Source organism: Haemaphysalis longicornis, unplaced genomic scaffold (assembly GCF_048455015.1).
Source record: "Haemaphysalis longicornis isolate Haplotype H1 unplaced genomic scaffold, Haemaphysalis longicornis Haplotype H1 scaffold_5, whole genome shotgun sequence".
NCBI classification, from domain to species: domain Eukaryota; kingdom Metazoa; phylum Arthropoda; class Arachnida; order Ixodida; family Ixodidae; genus Haemaphysalis; species Haemaphysalis longicornis.
The window spans coordinates 7,317,029-7,332,538 of NW_027526385.1; the positions used below are offsets into that span (position 1 = coordinate 7,317,029).

At 47.2% G+C, this 15,510-nt stretch overlaps 1 long non-coding RNA gene across 1 annotated transcript in view; it reads right to left on the minus strand.

Annotated features, from left to right (window-relative positions):
- Positions 1-12,872, minus strand: part of LOC144137856 (uncharacterized) — a 90,283-nt gene extending 77,411 nt beyond the window's left edge. Inside the window, exons 1-2 of the long non-coding RNA XR_013315750.1 lie at positions 12,607-12,872; positions 11,784-11,856 (exon numbers count right to left, since the gene is read on the minus strand). This is a non-coding gene — a long non-coding RNA (uncharacterized LOC144137856). The remainder of the gene's footprint in view (positions 1-11,783; positions 11,857-12,606) is intronic.
- Between the last annotated feature and the right edge of the window lie 2,638 nt (positions 12,873-15,510).

Below are 15,510 nucleotides of genomic sequence, written 5' to 3' on the forward strand. Positions count from 1 at the left end.
CGCAGGGTTACTGGGCCCCGGGCACATAAGTCTTTCTAAAGGGAGCACGTGCGGTTTCAGTTTAAAGCCATGGTTCCTTTCTCCCGCGCACGTGGACGCGTGAACGAATGAAAAGGAGTACGAGCCTCCCCGGAGACCCAACCCGGCGGGGAAAAGGAACAAATCTGGAGTGACCTCCTCCCACTCGTATGGCGCTTCGGGTGACATAAAAACCGATGCAGCTCTCCCGTGCGCAGTGGTTGGCCGCGCATCGTTCCCTGTGCTTCCCGCCTCGCCACTGGCACGCCCTCTGTACTGCCGCGTCCGAAGGAGGGCTTTCGTAGACAGCGCTTGTAGCCGCGCGCAGTCGTTGCTGTGTTTGTGAGTGGAGTGGCCAAACGAGATGGCGCATATAAAGAGTTTCCCAGACCCCGTTTCCTCGACCATTTTCAAACGACCCCGAAGTGGTCGAAGAAAATTACGCCCGACGCATCTGAAGTTCTTTTATGTCGCATCAGTCTGCGGGCATCGGGGACACAACAGCTCAAACCACAACGTCCGTACTTATGAGAGAGGCTCGTTGATAACTCGCTGAAATTCAGTTCATTAAGGTGCTGAGATTGCGCGTTGTGGGCTATGTCCCGTTTTTTAAAGACGATAGTCTTTCTTGGGCTACTTAAACCCAGAAATTTTGGTCTGTCTGTATGTCTGTATGTCTGTCTGTCTGTCCGTTTGTCTGTCTGTGACTAGATTAAGCCACCCGGCCAAAGCAAAACAATGCCTGCGCAATAGCCTTATATAGTCACAGCTGAATCTATCCGTCTATGTCCAGTGTAAGGTTCATACTTGCCAACATTGTTGAAGAAGAACAAGACATTACGCAAATATGAGACAACAAATCAATACAGAAGTGATATTTGCAGTGTTCCTTTATAAAAAAACCAAACATGCTTGACTTTTGCGAAATTAAATACTTCATCAACTGCAGAAAAAGAATTCACTCCGCCGTCGCCTGCTGTCGCCCGCGCCACTATAGCTTCTGGCGCTATTTTAAGAAATCAACCGGCAACAGTTACGCAAGGTTCCACTAGATAGGTTCCACGTTCTGTTTGCAACGCACGTGGAATAGGGAAACACGGTTCTATAAACGTTGAAGTAGGGCGCCTCGATTAACGCGCGTCTTCGCCGTACGGCAGCGTTCGCATCGAGACACCCGGTTTGGAGCAGTGGAACGCGGTAAATTTAAAATGATTTAAGCAAACCTTTGGCGTCTTTACCTTGGGAGGAGCGCGACGCAGGAGGAACAACATGAGAGGTGAGCGGGAAAGCGAAGGGAGGCATTTATTTGAAGGGCCGTTGCAAGCATTTATGGTTATCACCATAACCTTTCATAGTCGGGCAACCCGTTTGTCTTCTTCAGCAGTCGCATTACGACAGGATGCTTTTGTGTTTAATTTAAAAGGCTCTAATATATTAGGAGTACCTCCCTTGCCTCTATGTAGTATCACCTTTTTGATTTAACAAACCACACCATAGGATCAGTGGTGGAGGCAGCTGATACGGTAAAGAGGAGGTTGACTTATCGCAGTAAGCTAGTAATGGCATAGTGACCGCTTTTTGCCTGAATTGTGTAAATTTAGGATAAAATAGGTATCCGCGGATAAGAATGCAAAATTGCGTTTCAGGAAATAATTAATGTAGAGCCAGTGCTGTGGATGTGCGTGGTTCGAGTTGGCGGCTTGCTTCTCATGAGTACTAGCATTTGCTTCACCGCAATAATACTCTTTGTGGTAGGGTGCACCCTTTACAGGCAAGTCCATGATATGGTTGAGCTTGGGAGGCTCTTAGATAGCCTTATCCTCAGCTCTTTACCCCAAAGCTAGTGAAATCGCTGAAGAATGCATTGCGTAAAAAACGGTTTCTGCTTTCTAACCATTTTGTGAGGGATTATAGCCATCTTGACTCATTGCGGGCGTGGTCGATGCATCTTAAAACTAGCTTATTCCGTTCCACTTAAAAAAGGCTCAGCTTGGTGCGGTTTGCAGTGACTAGCAAAAATATTTAGTCGAAGTACTTGGCGTATCCTATGAGCCCTTTTGCAAGCATCAAGCAGCAGGCATGCCTCGGCAGCTTTTCCTGCAACGCCCAACTCATGCTTACGGGCTAATATTGCACACAGGCACTGAGCTAATATGTTCACTTTTCCCATCGAGCTGTGCTTTTGTTGTTTATAATAACCGAAAATAGGAACCGTGGTTCTATAAGATAGGCTCCTTCATGGAAAATGCGACGTGTATAGTAATACACAGAAGATTTCCAACCCTTGCTTTGCGTCGACAACAATAGCTGCTGTGCAGCTATAACATTAAGCGAATTTGTTAATGATGAGGTTGTTTGGTCTTACTCATAGCGGTGCCATTATAAAAACTCACTGCAGGAAAACCATCTTTACACAATGAGAGGGCACATGATGATGATAATGGAGATGATGAAACACGAAATAATACTCCCCATGGTCATAATCGAACCTGGGTCTCCCGCGTTATAAAGCCGGCGTCTATCTGATTGCACCATTATCGCTTTCGGGTCACTCAGCATCTCCTTTGGGTTTGTTGGGAGGGCGTTGGCAATGGACTTTGCATGAGTGGAAGTGGACTTCGGCTTTGGACTTTGGCAGTTTGGATTTTGGATGACGACGATTGTTTAATGGCAACGATGGGTAGTTGGGGCACTCGGCATTATAGAGAGGGATATGCTTGCTCTCGTCGGAGGTATGCTGATTTGCAAGCAGTTGATTCCTGACGCTTGCACTCTGACGCTCAGGTGGTTTGCACTTTGATCGTTGGCGCTTTGACTTTGATTGCAGCGGCTTTGACATTGCAATTCGCCATTCGATTTTCACACGCAGGAAATCTTCGCGTTTCAAGCAGACAATGGCATTCCTGTGAGCCGTGCCCTCTCGGGCTGAGTTCACGCGTCTGCATAGCCGCTGAATCTCACCAGTATCATTAATAAAGCAACTTTTATCAAAGCCAGTGCTCTAAAACCACCAGTCCTCCTCTTGTGCAGGTCACCAGGGAAAGTTCAGAGCAGACGACCATAAAGTTTTATAGCCGAAATGGAGGATCAAAAAGCCAGAGCGGATTTTACGTACATGAATTTAAGGTATCTGTCGCTGGCTTTCACAACCAACCGTCACGGGGGGATTCAAACAAAAATTGCAGATGGCGCATCCGACATATTCATAGAAATGAACTACATGTAGCACAAAAGCTACGAACAAACGAACATGCCCCGGGCATGAATTTTGATACACAAACACAAGAATCAGATCAATGTTTAAAACATTCTAAAGGTAATGTAATATTTTTTGGATACCTAAAACAAACCATCAATCCGATTTTAAAAGAGCGAATATGAAATGTAGAAAAACCGGCACACGACTAGGCGAAAACAAGGTCCTAAGAGGCTTCCCTTTTTTATTTAATAAAAACTTCAACGTAAACGTGCTTGCTGTCTGCAATGACCACAGCAAAACGTGCAGCCATTCGAATAAAGAAACCTACAGGACCGAGAAGAAAACACAAGGAAATAGCACCAAGTTCAGCACCTTCAGTTAAGGTGCTAATTTGCACCAGGCGCCGTCCTGCTCGTATCTTGAACTGCAAAATGAATTTTCAATGGGAAGCTATAGGGCTAAAAATATTCCGTGACGGTTGGTAACGGGGGAACTCAGTGTTCGAGAGAATCCGCCGAGGGGGATGGCTGACCGGTCTTTGCTTGTATGTGCCAGAAGAAGAAACTAAAGAGCACAAAAACGATATTAATTTATTCGTGGTAATGAATCAAAGCCCAGGTGTGGTACCAAATCATGCAAGCGAAATAACATGCATTGGAAGCGACCGAACCCGCATTAGTAGTCAACGTAAGCCAGTATGCCCACAAAAAAAAATAAATAAAAGAAACATCGCTCTTGTTCTTAATATTCTGTTAGGCGATCCGATCTCAAAGTCGTGAGGGCGCATGAAGGCGAGTTAGCCCTAATCATACGCTCAAGGCGGCAGCCGCCGTAATGGCGATGGTATGAGGTGTAAATGAAGAACACGCTAGCGCCCGTTGAGTTATTAAGGTCTCTGCGGTCATTAGTTTGCGAACGCACAACGCTCCACACGCGGTGTCTGACTGACAGTATACCGGCTAATGGGAGCCATGCACGAAAGAAACTTCGCGCGAGAGCTCGTGGGGCCACCATCACTCGTAGGCTTCGTTATGGCCGCACCGATTCGTAAACTGTACGCGGGAAGGTCGTATCACGAGAAATTGAATAGCAGTTGACACGAAGAACATTGATGAAATAACATGACTTGAATGGGGTCATTTGTCAAAACAAAATATTAGCAGTGGCTTAGCTCGGCCATGCCAGGATATACGTAGCGTGAGATAAGGTTCAGCTGGTTATTCTTAGGTTTCCTGGTTGTCAAGGATTAGCTGATTTTCATGCTTACTGCTGCTAAAACGATTTCCAACCCAGTCTAATCCAATCCAATCCAGCCCAGCCCAGCCCAGCCCAGCCCAGCCCAGCCCAGCCCAGTCCAGTCCAGTCCAGTCCAGTCCAGTCCAGTCCAGTCCAGTCCAGTCCAGTCACTGCTCAACGTGCATGCGCAGTACGGCTCTCCAGGAGCCACGCGAAACGGCTATCAAGCGGCTCTGGAGCACCGTCAGACTTGGCTACTGCGCAACGGGGACGCGAAGCTCGGCACGCGCCGGCGCCAGTGCATCTGCCGTGGCTATGACGTCACTCCTCTGGAATGCGCAGACCGGCGAATGTGCACACCCAATTCTCTACACACCCCTATTCCAATTAAATTGGATTTCCAATCCAATCCAATTTAATTTATTCTAATCCAGCCCAATCCAATTCAATGCAAATCCAATGCAACTCGCGCTTGCGGAGCACGGCCCTTCAAGGTCCACGCGAAACTGCTCAACATCGGCCAGTGTAGCTTACGCTACAGTAGATGTATGAGATACCAAAACGTCATTGCGTAGTGATGTCTATAGGTCCCTGCTGCACCCAGGTATTTCTCAGTATTCCAATCTGACAAAGTGACTTTCTTGGAGTCTTGATGAGATAAAATGTACGGCTCGTGGCGTTAACTAAAATTTCTTGAATATATAGTACTACATTAATATTGGTGGTGGTCCACATGAACGTGCCCTAAAGATTGCCAATGTCTAACTGCCATTAGGACGCTGTGCTAGCTTGTCGCTGATTAAGCTTGTGGAAAGAATTTTTGTATGACATTTTGCGTGACATTTTTATGGTTTTATGCAAGTTAAGGTGCCGCGTTTTCAAGGCTGCTAATGCATTTCAAATTAAAAATATTTAGGTGCGAATCAATTAAACAAGACGACGGATCCAGACGCTTGAGGGAATGTTCTGCGCTGTCCCACAGCACCGCTTACGGGCTGCCGCCACACTGGCATGCCTTCACTTAATCGACGACAGCGCGAAAGAGTGAGCAAACGAGAAAAAAATGCGCCCTTTTAGGCCGTCATTGGTTATGCGGCCGTTCGCGCGGCAATTATCAGCTGCTGCTGACGCCTGCTTAACGTTGACACCCCGTTATTACACCGAACTGTCGTCTGCAGGTAATTGGGAACTGGTGTGCTTCTTTTTTCGAATCTGCAACGTCGTAGTCTCAGTAATCTCGCTATCCTTGCGAGTTTTTATAGCTGTGTTTTTTTCTCTCAGTCGGGCGTTCAGGTGTTTCGGTTGGGAACAATTTAATAGGTAATGATGCAAAATAACGTGAAGTTTTTGAGACGTGAGAAGTTTTGCCTGTCTTGGTTCAATTCTTACGGCGCTATAATTTTCGACTTGTGTCACAGCCGATTGGTTCGCATGCGACGTTTTAATTTAAAAGCTGTCGAGCCATCGTGGTTACGGGAATTCTGGATGCTTGCGCTCAGACATCTGACGTTTATTGGCAGTTTAGCTAAGAAGCGGATTCGCACACCGCGACCACATTTCTTTGGCCAAGCAACGCTTGTTCGAAAGGAAAACAATGGAAGCAGTAAAATGGTTGCACGAAACTTATTGTTGCTATATTTAAAGTGCGTAACTACTGACAACTATTTGGCGCACATTTAGCGCATAAACAAACGCCCATATGGAGTTTACGCGCTTGTAAGAAATTTCAGCAAGATGTGGTTCCGCAAGCATTTTATAAATCTGCCCTGTACTTATTAATTGAAACGTTCGCCAAGCCAACGCAAAATTTTCGCAATTGTTATTTTGGTAAAAATATTTATTTCTGCGTGAATAGAAAAGAAGAGATGAAATTTAGGAAAAAAACAGTTTCAGTTCTCTTTTGAATCATCAGCAGATAAACGCGCATCATTATTTTTGCAACTCTTTGTTAAATGCTTCAATGCTTCATACTACTGTCCAAGGGAGGAACTGCCTGATGCGTCACTTGTAGGAGGAGTGCGGTTGTCAGCTAAGATCGAATTTTCGCCATAAATGATTTCTTCCTTGAATAATGCGTGACGCTTTACTTACAACGGAATTGAGGAGGTCGCGCGCCGGTGTCAGTTCTTGACATAACGAGCTGGGCGTTTTGTCACTCAGAAAATAACACACAGTTACAGCGTAGCGAAGACACAGTCCCGGTGAGGTGCTTAGTACTAAGTCGGCGCCATAGGGTGTACGTACACAATAGGCTTGATCGTTAACTAGGCGACAACCGTCATCAACAACCTGATGGCGCAATAATGACATATATAACGGCTACAGCATCGACAAAAAGCACCATATATCACCTTCAGTCCCAAGAGAAGATCGCCGGCTCTCTAGCTCACCCATCTGAAATCCTGTGGAGCCAGAAGTGGTGCACGCCTAATCACCCTCATCTCCCTGTCCACCTTTGATGCCCTCGTGAAGTGCTTCGGCAGATACTGCCGTGTTATCGGGTTCAGCTGACGAGAACACGATAACACTATACCGTCTCGAAGGGGCGTTGCACTCACGTACATAGTTCGCTGCCACCCGCAGGGCACAGCGGCTTTCTTTATAGGACGCGTTTCTACGTGCTCTTCTGGAAATGATCTGTTTAGCTATTCGTGTACGCATGCACCTTGCTAGTACTTTATTCTTCGTTCCCTTGGGTGATCGATAAACATCTTCGTAGATACTTACATGGAACAGCAAGCTGCCGTGGGCTGGACGTATTTTGAATTGAGACCTTCCTCACCACGCGGGTGACAGAAAACGCGTGCGAAAGCGAGCGACGAAACGCTCTTTTGTTTCTGCCCGCCTACCGTAAACACAGGGTAGCGGCATCCCGTCAAACCACATGTTTCGCAGAAGAGCAGGTTCCCGGGGAGCCCGGTGAAGGAGCGCCCAGAAGCGCCTTCGTTCAGCGCGTGACGCTTACTCGTACGGCGCCTGTCGTGAAAGACGCTCACGTGCGCGGCGCTTGTTCCATGAGACGGGCTCGAAAGGTGACGAGTGGCGGCAATAATTACGTCACCATTTCGGCAGCTGGTGCCGGCGAGCTTAACCTGCACGCATTTACTGCTTTTAAAGTGAACCCTTATTGTCCTCACTGATGCCTTTGTACGGCAATATGCCCTGCAGGAATGCCAACTTTCTGTGACGATCATGCTGAGTGATCGTGGGTGAAGTGAAAGAAGCGACCCTTCCCATGTCCCGAATCGACCCGTGGTCTCTCTCGCTATGAAGCCGGCGTCTATCCGATGGCTCCATTTCGACGTGCTCGAAGCGAACGCCAAGCAGCAGGTACCGGATTCGCGCCATGCACCCCAAATCCAAACGTTAGGCCCATGGAGTTCACACCTGAGAGTTGCTGCGCGTATTTTGGAAGAGTGGAGGGTACCTCCATGGTAGCACATACTCGCAGTGGGGGATTGGCCAACCAAAGAATCCATCCCGAGAAAGTTTCATATTCACTCATCGTCGTCGTTAGACGGAGGGGTGCATGACTTTTTTTGGGCAGCAAAAATTCTGTGCTGCTGAAACCCACTTACACGTCGAGCAGTTGGTCTTAGAATAACGTTTGACAATATCTGAGGTTCTCCAACATTATAAAGTTTTCCAGACCTGTGCTCCTCTACGTGGTGTGCGAATATGCGCTTAGTCTATACATCTATCCCTTTGCAACGCTGGAGCAAGTGATCCTGGCGGATGTAACGACGGTACAGGTACCTTTTGGGTCACGCCTGGCTCAAGTCGTTCAGCGCTTCTCAATTTCTAGACTATCTTTAAGGCAGAAATTTGGGCGTTATGAAATACGTTAACCTTGCACAGCGTAAAAAAACCCGGGGCACTAGTGAGTAATAGATACCACAAACGCTGTCTCACGACTAAATTTAATTGGAAAGATACACACTTATTAAGCGAGTCGTGGAGCGTTACGCATGCGTAACTTAACACAATTCCAAAAAAAAAACAATCAAAATTAGGACTGCGCTTGACCCCTGCGCGCACAACACAACACCGCACGGGATACCTTCCGTCACTTATCGCGCACCGACAGCCTGGAGATAATCGACTTCTTTTTTACATAGTAAAATTGACGGGTGGCTGACGCATCGAGCGGCAGTTTTGGCTATGTGAAATGCTTCAATTATTTTTCTCGTGAGCTGGTTTCTGTGTCTTGCAATTACTGCGGTGTTCTTAAAACTCGGCGTACACCCACATTCTCTGCAGTGCAGAGAGATGCGCGACCCCACATCTGTTCTTTTAGCCAAACTTTGTGAAAGGCATTTTTGATTGCTATAGCCCTAAATTTTCCTTTTACCTGTTCCTAACCGGGAGAGATCCTTAAGACATTTTGCCCCCTAAATCCTTGTGACCTCACGGCGAGTAGTTTGTGAAACCAGTACGCCTACCAAAACTGTCTGATTACTGTTTATGCCGCTGTTCTAAACAAGGAAAAACACATGGTACCGGTCGCAGCACCATCTATTCATCTGGGCGTTTTCCGCAGAATATTGCTTTATGAAGTTATCCGATGATTACCTTATCGGAGCTCCCACAAGCGGACGAATGATAACTCCTATCTTTTTGCCAGGGCAGACACGCATAGGGGACGCAACAAATTTTAGTAAACGTCAATTTCGTCGTACCCATATATTCGTGTATTCAAGACTGCGATGAACAGTGGGCTCGGCAGCTACCGCAGTAGAGTCACAACACGGAGTGGAAAGCAATTGGAACTGAACCCTTAGTTGCTCGCAAGCGGTGTGGCGAGGGCGAGCTCCGGTTATGAATACTGCAATACGAAGCAATTGAAGAGACAAGTTCTCCACGCCATCATAGTGGGTTGTGGGGTTTGGCGATTGGGAGCGTACGTACCGGCTTCGCTGTATATTCGTTCAGTGCCTTAACGAGCGAAGAGTGCGCGGCAGGAAGTACAGTAGACGTCGTACTTTCATATCCCTTCTTGTGAGACATCTTTTTATAGGCTGAAAGTTTATTTCCTTTATTGGTAGGCTTCGCTGTTCAAACGTGTGATGAAGCAAAGAAAGTTTACAACTACCAAGCTTAAACCGCCCTTTTTAAAGCTTGCGTCACTACTAAACACAAGTGCGCTGCTGGAAAGACATCTTTTCATGGGCAATATACGCCGCCTTCCATCAAAACATGAAGAGCCGGGGAGGCGGACTGGTGGCCGAAGAGACAAGGCGCACATACAGAGCGAGAGAACAAGGGCGGTCAGCCACTGTTCGTGGAGAGAACACCGGTCCGGCAGCTGAGAGAACGATGGGCTTTTTTCTACGGAAGAAATTAAACAAAAAAAAAAAAAAAACAGAGGAATTAACACAGGGAAAAAATAGAGGAGCTACAATTAAACCTGAAGTAACAAACCTCTATGTAACAAATTCCTGGATTTAACGAAGTTTTTAAATTCCCCATTGCCGCCCTCATTGAAGACCATGTGTTTGCGATATCTATGTAACGAAACGTTTCGGCGGGTAACCTTGATGTAACGAAGTCGTCAAGCTGATCAGTCATGATGTTGTAGACATTACTTGAAAATCGGATGGAGAAATGAACTCATTTAGCAAACAATGCCCTACTGCAAGAAGCCAGCAGTAGCGAAAACGCCTAGAGTCGCCTAGAGACGAGTTTCTTCATTGGTGATGATGATGATGATGATTAACGAAGCGGCTAGCGCCATCCCGTGGCTAACGTAGCATCCATGTCTGGTTTTGCTCGTGTAGCGTGACACCACACTAGGTAGCAAGAGTAACTACACTTCACATTTGTTTTTGCTCGCTCCGCAATCTGCTGTGCGTTTACACGTGTGACTGCAACTTGGGTTCGAGACTAAGAGTTTTGAGGTGATAGGCCACCTTATAAGCGTGTAGTCGCGCGTCTCCACTGCGATCTCTGGTACCAGTTCGTCGGTGATGAGTTCTGCTGGAATAAAATAAAGCTGTGTCTTTTCAAGGAAAGCGCATAAGTTTAAATGCCATATCCGCCGGCGACCAAGAAGAATGCCGCCACTTGGTACGGTATCCCAGCTATACCCTGTCAGAAATTCTGAGCGCTCTGAAGGGTGCCAAGTTCGTAAAAAGGCACCCTTTAGGCATACCTTTGGTTCTTTAAACAAGTTGAGGCGCCGAAAAAAGTCAAAAGGCAAAAGTCATTCTTAAGTTACTTTTGTTAAAACGGCGGTAAGTGACCCTGCTTCTTAGGAGTGCCATGTAGTGCCTACGCTCGTGCGAAAGTAGCAGGCGCAATTCGTACAGATTTTGGCTGTAAAATAAATCCCCGAAGGTTGAGTTCAACTTCACTGATGCCAGCATTTTGGCCTCGCTTCTGCTTCATTCTCGCGTGCCTTAACTCCAAACCTGTATGTATGGAACACCTGGATGTAACGAAAAATTGCGAACGTTCGTCAACTTCATCCAGGTTGAATTGTATAAGAGCTCTGCGGTAAAAATGACAGGCATGGACAGCGGGAGGACACGCATGCGCATACGCTTATCTCGACAGCAGCCGCTCGGCCGGAAGGTGTCGCGCCAATAGTTTTCGCCCACCCCTGGCTTGGTCCGTTTAATTTTGTGTGCCTGTGCACAAAAACAGCGACGAAGCGTTAGTGTCTGCAATGTATTTATAAAAAGATAGTTTCTGAACCATTGCTTACACTATACGCAATGACTTATTATACAGCTGCTTTTGTATCTACACATTTATCCTTTTGGGTTACATAAGAATGCCGTCGCACGTTCATGTAAGTTCTTCACGGTGACCATTCTAAACATACGCTGGTCAGGTCGTTATTGTAACCAAAATATTTTCCTGCCGGAGCACTGACACCTCCTTACGCGTCGGGACTCCAGAGCAACTACGCCTATCATTACCTTTATCTTTCCACAACTTTTGATATGCTAACTTTTGTTGCCTTGAATAATGCTCCGCAACTAAGAACAGTGACTTAGGAAACACGCGCGCAGTCACGGAACAGGATGGACCTTGAAATATCCAGCGGTAATTCGAAGCAACATTTGAGCAATAAAGTAATAAAAGTTACTTTATATACAGCGGTCTTTCGCAAACCTTCATAGAGAGAATCCAGGATGCAGATTTAATAGCCGGAGAGAGGGAAATGAAGTCAGAGACAAAAGGGATCATTTGCGTAATTGAAAACGCGAGACAACTGCCGCGCCGGAAGGCTCAGCTTGGGTTGCCTAGGAATGGCTGTGAGCAAGGAAAATGGGCACCTCAAACGCTGACGACTTAGAAGTAGCAAGCATCCAGAAGCCTATACCTGTCGGCAAGCCAGGCCGTCTGGCGCGTCATCCTTGGATGAGTTCGTACGCAGCAGCTTTATCTCTGGACACCTGCATGAATAATGGTTTACACTTACTTCACGCACACTCCGCCCCACAATGTGCTAGGAGAACGAAGAGGCGCGCGAAATTAACCGTTAATGACACCGAGAAGTCGGTTTCACTACGTCTGCGGTTCCACTTGGTTTCAGCTACTATTTAGGTTCTTTCCCTGCAAGCGACAGCGTCTAGCTTTTTTGTTCGAAGCTTCTTGCAGGGTGCACGCCGACGCGCCAACGACGCTCACTAGTTCACGCGGGTGCAGAAAGAACATTCCTTATGGCTAAACTTAGCCGTGATGTAATTGCTTTGTGCAGGTAATGCCTTCGTGTGCACTAGCTTGGGTAGTCGGAAATATTTTAGCCACTCTTCTGACACTCGAAAATCAGCCCACACAGCATCACACGGCACTTCGCATTCGAATCAATAGGTGGCGCAGTAATAATTAGCGTACCGCAATGCAAAACCTATGAAACGCTGTAGCATGCCGCAAGAATGTAGCGTTTAGCGTACGCACAATGCAGAAAACGTTATACTCAAACTCCTTAATGAACGACAACCGTGTTTTTTCTTCAATGATCTTATCTCAGAATGTACAGGATTGTTTGATGAATTGCTTCAGGCGAGTTATTTTATATTAGTTTTACTTCGTGCACTCGAACAACGGTAGCGTCAGCCCATGGTTATCAAATAGACAGCGGAAATGATCACGCGAAATACAACGTGGTGCAGACGGCAGGAAATGGCTCGTGTAATGGCTACCTGGGGGCTCGCCTGCGTAGCGGCGCCGAGGGTGGTCCCGAGCATCCGTGTGGGTGATGTGATTGCATGGTTCGCTAATAAACGTAAGATTGCAGGTGGTTACCTGTGCACTCGAGCCCCTCACGTGGACGAACAGAGACAGATTGCAAGTGAACAAAGGAGTGACCCTCGCTACGCGAGAGATGATTTAGGGGCAATTATACGTGTGAGGGCAGAGGAGCGCGGTTACATTACCATTGACACGCCACGACAGTACAACCATAAATATGCTCCCCCATTCGTTTTATCTGCGCAAAGATCGGAAGTGAACAAGCGCCGCGTAACTACCGCAGTCCAGCACCTTGGGCCCAACAGCTGGGGTGAGGGACTCGACGCGCTTGGCTCGCGGCGAGCGTATGTCCTGCCAACGTACGATTCATTTGTCTTGACGAAAGGCGCCGGGAAGGGGCGGAAGACGAGGCTGCGCACGCTCCGGAGGTAGGGCGAAGCGTTGTTAAGCGGCTTGCCGCCTGGTAGCATTTCCAACGGCGCCTCAGCTTGCTGCGTCAATGATTCGCCCTTGCAGAAAAGATGCTCGCGTGCGGGGCTTCGGTCACGCTCTTATTTCAAAACGAAAGGCGAATTTTCTTCCCGCTTTGGTATGAAAGTTTTTGGTTGGCCGCTCCGATCACTAGCGAGTTTTAGCTGACCGTTTTTCACGGTCCGCTCCGCTCCGATAGCAAGCGGGAGCGCCATTGCACATGCGTGGCGCGCTTGGCCGCGAACGGCATTGGCTCCGGTTGCGCCGACCATGCCGCCGATACCGGAGCGGGCCGTCGAAAACGGTTTGCTAAAACTCTCTACTATCTGACCGCAGAGGCACCGTAATAAATGGCCCTGTTTGCATACCTCACTCGAGTGCTAGCTTGCCTCAGTCGTTTATGCGCATTGCCAAAGCAACAAAAATGCGGGGGGTGGCCCTGAGTGGAACTAAGAGAGCCTAGGCGGAACAGAAACTGAGAGCTGAAAGAGCCGATACTTTGTATGCAGCTGAACGGCGTGGGTGAAGGGAGAAGAGAGGTAACACCGTAATGGCAGCACAGAAGCCAACAACGCCAAAATAACCATTTCACAAGTTGTAACAATTGCGATCATGATGACAGCTAAAAGATTTGATGGTCGTGACTGGAAAATGCAATCTCAGAATAATTGACACGTTCAAACAATTCAGATTAGTATCGTGAACTTGAAATCATCGTTTTCTGGACGAAAAGTCCGAAACAAGGCGATTGTGTTTGAAGAAATTTTCCCAGCACACGCCAATGTGCCGGCTCCGCTTTACGTTTAAAGGCGCAGGTGAGAGTGGCCCATTTTTAGTAGCGGCACAAGCGTCGCTTTTCCTGCGTCCGTGTAAGGTATAAAAATGGGGTTGTAAATCGGTCACCGTATTGTGCCTTTCGGCCAGTCCTGAATATATAAGGGGGCTACAGAAGACCTCATCTATGAGAGATAAGAACGACCAAGGTTGAGAAGAGGTTTTCACAGGTGAATCTTTCAGGGTTTCTTACGTGTGTCCAGGGAGCTAAATCGCCGAAGTGCTGCACTGCCGTTCAGCGGGGATTTTATTCTCTTGCCGGCTTCGTCCTTTCCGCCATCGTTAACCTCTTACGAAACCTACAGGGCCCGTTGTCAGGCCGCTTCTTACTATTTGACTTACGTGCTTTAAACTTCCCGCGCCATGAGTGTAGGCTCGTGTGGGCCATGTGTCACAAATAAGGCGCACAATACTATTAGTTTCAAGATGAAGATTGAGGCTAAAAGCAAAAACGCCCGCGTGTCGCGATTTCGGTGTACGTTGAACATCTCCTGGTGGTGAAAACTAATTAGCCCTCCACTATACGGCACGCCCCATATCCCAGGTGTACCGTCAGTGTGTTAAGCCAAATAGCTTGAGTTTCGTGGCGAAAACGTTACACATTTATGCTGGCGTTAGCTAAATTCTCCTTAAAATCACTTGTCATTATCTTTAGGCGATGTATAAGCGAAAAAGCAACTGGAATTCATAGAACAAGGTGTTTTAAAACTGGAGGCCACTGTGTTTGAAAAACGTGAAGTAGCATAATTTTTATTTCAAGGAGGTAAGGTGTTTTGTAAAAGTCTTTTCAGTTATTAATGTTCGTTTACGACTGATGTGTTGGCGTTTACAGCTAAATAATATTGCCGAAGCCTCGGTTTTCGATAGAACTTTTTTGTTAAACTTTATACGCGACCTCTCCTGCTGCATCTGGTATTTCTAGTGGCTTTTGGGCCACATCATAGCAAGCAACAAACACTGTTATAGCTCTTTTACCGGCTTTGATAGTTATTTCTTACTTTTCAGGTTGCCTTAGAGTTTTGTAGTGCCCTCGATAACGTGCCAAGTTCCATTGACGAACACCCTCTTTACTAAAATGGTTGGAAGGACCATGTAAGGAAACGAGGCCTTTTTTTCACCATCCGTTCACGATACCATTGAAAACTAGCCAGGATTTCTAGGCGAGCTTCTCCTCTAAACGCCCCCAGGGGCTGACTTCGCTGCGCGTCAGGAGTCCGTGATGGGCCTAAAACGAATTTCTGCGGAAGAAGGGAGAAATAAAATCAGCGGTGCCTTTATGGCACCGCTTCCGACAAGCAGGTGCAACACGACATAGCCTAGAAGAGCCAATAGAAAGAAGGACATCCTTATAAGTTATCTAACGCAATAACAAAATAGGTAAACGATAAACTCACTTTCTAAAGTGTTTTGCATCCAGCCAGCGCACACGTTAAGGCGCAAATGACGCTACGCCACGCAGACGACACTCGCGTGGGGCTTTGTGACGTCGCCTCGTCTGCCCGCACCGCTCACAGAATGGAGATCTATGACCGTGTCTAAAAGGACGCCTG